Source organism: Mangifera indica, chromosome 3 (assembly GCF_011075055.1).
Source record: "Mangifera indica cultivar Alphonso chromosome 3, CATAS_Mindica_2.1, whole genome shotgun sequence".
NCBI classification, from domain to species: Eukaryota; Viridiplantae; Streptophyta; class Magnoliopsida; order Sapindales; family Anacardiaceae; genus Mangifera; species Mangifera indica.
The window spans coordinates 19,637,184-19,643,042 of NC_058139.1; the positions used below are offsets into that span (position 1 = coordinate 19,637,184).

General features: G+C 31.7%; 1 pseudogene; it reads right to left on the reverse strand.

The window, feature by feature from the left end:
* Nucleotides 1–3,714: 3,714 nt before the first annotated feature.
* Nucleotides 3,715–5,033, reverse strand: LOC123211612 (annotated as a pseudogene).
* Between the last annotated feature and the right edge of the window lie 826 nt (nucleotides 5,034–5,859).

Below are 5,859 nucleotides of genomic sequence, written 5' to 3' on the forward strand. Positions count from 1 at the left end.
ATAGGTCACAAAGTGGCAAGATTATTTGAGCTTAACTCTTTTTGTCTTTCTCAAAAACTTGTGTCTATTATTACAACAACTATCTCTCCTCTACACCAATGGCATCTTCACTTAGGTCATGCTTCAATTGGTAAACTTCGACCTTTAGTATCTTGTAGTTTGTTAGGATTTATAAAATATAAGTAGTTTAATTGTTTAAATTGTCAACTTGCAAAACAACCAACTTTGTCTTTTAATAATAATAATTTTATTTTAGATGTTCCTTTTAGGTTTGTTCACTCTAACATATAGGGTTCTTCCCTTGTTTCATCTATCAATGGTTATCAATATTTTATTTTATTCATTGATGATTATTTGTGTTTTACTTGGATTTATATCCTAAAACAAAGGTCTAAAATATCACAAATCTATATTAACTTTGCCAGTATGATTAAAAATCAACAAAAGGGTTGAACGTAAACATCGTCACCTTTTTTATTCTATTCATGCCATCCTTCTTTCTGCCTCCTGTCTTGAAAAATTTTGGGGAGAAACAACTCTAACTACAGTTTATGCAATTAACCTTATTCCTACTTATGTCCTCAATAGTTTTTCTCCTTTTGAGCGATTATTTGGTAAGCCTCTAGATTACTCTATTCTTAAACCTTTTGGGTGTGCATGTTTTGTTTTATTACAACCTCATAAACATACAAAATTAGAGCCATGAACTCAATTATGTTGTTTTCTTGGCTATTACATAGAACACAAAGGTTATTATTGTTGGGATCCAATTTCTAATATATTATATATCTTTTGATATGTCACCTTTTGGGAATATATATTGTTTTCCTCTTTGTTAAAATTTCATTAGGTTGACACTTCACCTTTCTTATTCTTTATTGATTCATTTGTTGAACTATTTCCTAGTTTTGATATAACTGTTTCTAAAGAGCTTAATAATACTCCTACTTCTACATTTATTACTGAAGAGACTATTCCAGTTATTGATACTGTACTTGATTCAACCCTTTGTCACTCTAATTGGGTAAGAAAAACTCTAATTTTCTTTAATCACCATCATTCTTATTTTGGTATTGCCACTTTAAATGAACCTCGCTCTCATAATAAAGCTAGTACTGACCTTATTTTATAGCAAGCTATGACAAAATAACTTTATTTTTTAGAGAAAACTTGTACTTAGGATTTGGTTGATCTCCCCCAGTAAAACCCTAATTGGGTGTAAATGGATTTATAAAATTAAAACTCATTCAAATGGGTTTATCAAGTGATACAAGACACACTTAGTAGTCAAAGGATATACTCAAGAATATGGCATTGAATATGAAGAGGCTTTTATTCTTGTGGCTTGTTTGACCTCTATCCGAAGTATATTAGCCATTACTACTATTAAACATTGGCGCCTTCTTCAAATGAATATGAAAAATGCATTTCTTAATGGAGACCTACAGGAAAAGATTTATATGCATCCTCTATCTAGTTATTTCAATCCTCCTCGAAAGGTTTGTCGACTTTAGCGAGCTTTATATGGATTGAAAAAAGCAACAAGGGCTTGGTTTGCAAAGTTTAGTTCCACTATTGCCTAATTTGGTTTTGTCTATAGTACTTATGATTCAGCTTTGTTCATTCGTCATACTAATCAAGGCATTGTTCTTCTTTTATTATATGTTGATGACATGATTATCACTGCAGATGGTGTAACTTGTATTTCCAAAGTACAACAGTATCTCAATTAATACTTTGAGATGAAAGACCTTGGTTCCCTTAGTTATTTCTTAGGACTTGACGTATCTTCTAATTTTGATGGATATTATCTTTCACAGGCCAAATATGCTTCAAATATTCTATCTCGAAAAAGTATCACTAATAGCAAAATTGTATCTACTTCTTTGGAGCTCAATGTCAAACTTGCTCCAATTGATGACACTCTTTTTGATGATCCTATATTGTATCGACAACTTGTTGGTAGTTTAGTGTATCACACAGTGACTTGCCTTGATAGTGCATATTTAGTTCACTTAGTTAGCCAATTTATGGCTACAACATGGTCATCTCACTTCTTGGCTGTTCTCTGAATTCTTCATTATGTCAAAGGAATTTTTTGTCATGGTCTCCATTTTTTTTGCTCACTCTTCTTTTGTGTTGTATAGGTATTCAGACGTTGATTGGGTAGGTAATTCAAATGATCGTTGATCCACCACTAGTTATTCTTTCTTTTTGGGAGATTTTCTCAATTCTTAACGAAGTAAAAAACAAACTGTGGTAGCCTATTCTAGTACAAAATCAAAGTATCATGCCCTTGCAGATGCTACATCAGAATTACTTTGGCTCTGTTGGCTATTAGAAGATATAGGTGTCAAACACCGTTCTACCACTATTCTTCATTGTGATAATTGGAGCGTTATTCAAATTTCTCACAATGATATCTTTCATGAACACACTAAATATTTAGAATTTGATTGTCATGTTGTGCATCATCATGTCTTTTAAGGTACTATCAATCTTAATTCAATACCTTTGGCAAATCAAACAACAAATGTCTTCACAAATCTCATCTCCCTGATTGCTTGCAAGAATTAGTCACCAAACTCAAACTAATATTAACTATATCACATTGAGTTTGAAAGGGGGGAGGGGTAATAACGTAATTGTCGGAATTCTTGAGTATTGCATGATTGATAGTAATTGACACCCTAATCATAGTGATTGATACCTTAATTATGGTGATTAATCTTATTATAATGGTTGACCGTCAATTGTAGTGATTGATACATTAATCATAGTGATTAACACTTTAATAATGATGATTGATTTTATAATGGTGGTTGACTCTAAATCATAGAAATTAGCATCCAAATTATAGTGATTAATATCTTAACTATGGTGATTGATTTTACTATAATGGTTGACCCTTAATCATAGCTAGTGATTGACACTCTAATTAAAGTGGTTGACCTTAATCACAACTAGTAATTGTAATTTGTATAGATTTTCCTTTTTTTATAGTTTAGTTGTATTGCAAAAATAGACACTCCTTTGTACTATTACATATACAAATAAAATATACAGTTCTCATTTCATAATAAGGTTTGACATTCGATTTAGTTATGAAACATAGGTTTCTGACATTCGCAAATCCAACAAAAAGGCGGGCTTATATTCTCAAACCACACAAGCATACGCATAAGCAAAGACATCTTCAAACTCCAGTCCCTAACAACCCCAAATGAGGTAATTTTGAAGCCGATTACTGGTGGTTCCAGTTCCACCTGGGTTTTTACACACCCTTATGCTAAGGAAACAAGTAAATGAGCTAATTTTGTTGTAATTCGAGTTCTAACCAACTTTTCATGTCTTTTAATGGGTTTTGTAAGGGATAGTAACTTCAACCAAACGAACCATTCGATTTGGACTCTATAAAACCCAATTGCCCAATTTTATAAATTTAGAGTGGCACTCAAAACTCAATTTTAAATATTATTTAAAGATGATAAGATTTTTAATTTAATAATATCCAATTAGATAAATTATAATTGATGCCATTAAAATTTAATTATTTTTAAGTAGATAAGCATCAAATTTTTTTTAAATAATTGAATTTTTAGTTGAATTAAATTTAAATATTGTACTAATATCAAAAGATAGTTATTTTTAAAAATTATGACAAAAGAACTTAAAATTAATAACTTTTTCCTTTGATTTTTCAGCCAAACTAGTTCAAATATAATGAGATGGACTTGCCTGAACTAAATCTCCTATGTTGACGACTAGAGCTCAGGGAGTTGGGACAACTTCAATCCATCGATTTTCATAGAGGACTTGAAGGCCACCAATTTGGTCTTGTAGAACCACAGTGAGAAAGCCACTGTCAGCATGTGCGGCTGTGCCTATTGTCAACTCGGGTTCAGGGCATGCCTGATAGTAATGGCATGGAATGAAGATGGCCTCTGCACAACCCATGTCATTCAGGTAATTGGGGTGAAGATCCAGAGCTTCAGAAATCAGTTGGTAAAAAAAAAAAAAACCCTAATTTCAGCACCTCTTTTTGGTAATTCATCATTATGTCTCTTAAAACAAAAAAGAATATATAGGGGAAAAACTCTTTGAAAAAACTTATGAATTCTCTTGAAAAAATGATACTGATGAATGCCTACTTGCATGCTGCGGGCAATTCTTCAGGATTGGAAAAATCTGCTGCCATAACTAAAGTGTCCCTCCAGCAAGCAGTAGGGGCTTCAAACAGATTAAAATTGGAATTATAGAGTAACCTTTTATTGGAGTAATCGCGTGAGTAGTAATCTTTCTTGATATCAACCTCTTGCTCATGAAATTTATGGATCCCTTCAATCACTAGATCCAAGAGGCTAAATGGAATTCCGTGATTGACCACCTGGAAGAAACAAAACTTCTGGCAAGCGTTTTTAACTTTCTCAACTATCTCATCGTGTGAACTTTCATCAGCTTTAACTCCTTGAAGTTGAAGATTTATGACTGGAATATTGATGTTTGAATCAGAGGAACGTGTCTCAGTACCGAGCTTTTGTATCTCATGAATGAATTGTAAGACATGTATGTGGTCTCTATCTAAACATATATATACTGAGTATACAAAATATAAACCAAAATTAAAATTTGAGGAATATTAAACATTAACCTCCGGCCATTGCTTGACGATTAGATGTAGAATAATCCTCTGAAAATTATTTGTAAGCTTTCGTCTTTCAAGTGATTTCTTTTCACACAGAATGATGTATGTGTTTTTTCATAAAAAACTCACCTAGGGATCCTTTTTACAAACTTAAATAAGCATTCTCCCATCAAGAATGTAACGGCAATGTGTGGAGTTATAGACCGTGTTTTGTAACTCCCTTTTAGTTAATATATGATTGTTACAATATTCTTAATACAGAAGAGAAAACCGTTATGAATATCCTGGGGATTTTTGCCACCCCAGCATCTACAAGTCCCTTTACTCCAGCTTTGTAGTCATCAGAAGCTTTCAGTTCACTGACATCGCATTCGTAAGGGCTTCCCATTTCAATAATTAATAGTAAGTGCTATATGTTATTAGATTGTATTTTGTATCAATAGTAACCATTATGCTAGCTATTGGACAATTAATATTGTTTGATTATCATAGTTTATTAATATTCTTTGATTATGGTAATTAATTTAAAATTAATTGATTATCTGAAAAATCTTACTTTTGTATTCATATTTACAAAAATGGAAATCAAATTTAAGTTTTGAGATTGTAACCAAGTGGAAATACTACTAGATTAAAAATGAAATCTTTTTTGCTGAATGTTATTTAATAAATATATTTAATATATCTGGGCCAATCTCTTTAAAAGTATATAACTAAACAATTGAATAATTATGTTGTAATGATGGGAGCAAGTAAATGTATATGATACTATTATTGCAAGTGTTTTTTTAAGCCATATGCACCTCCATTGGTTCCAAGCGAAGATTAATTGACCAGTAGATGTATTGTCTCAACCAGAACTTTCTCTTTCCTGTACGTTATTGAAAAGATAAAATGAATTTAATATGTTTTCTGATAGAAGATTGTTGCAAGAAGGATGTCAAATCTTAATTTGTATTTGGAAGCATCAAGAAGAACCATGATCAAGGGTACCCAGTACTCCTGTTAACAGAAGGGCTACTGCAGAAAGAAATTAAGGACTCAAATTGTTGAAATATTTAGCTTTATTTGGAAACACTTGAGAATAGCAGTCCTCAATATATTAATTGTTTGTATTAAAGTTGCAAACTTTATTCAAATATGATCCTATTAATAATTCGTACAAGATTTGCAAACTTTATTCAAGTATTCTCCCTCTTCACAGCTTGAATTGA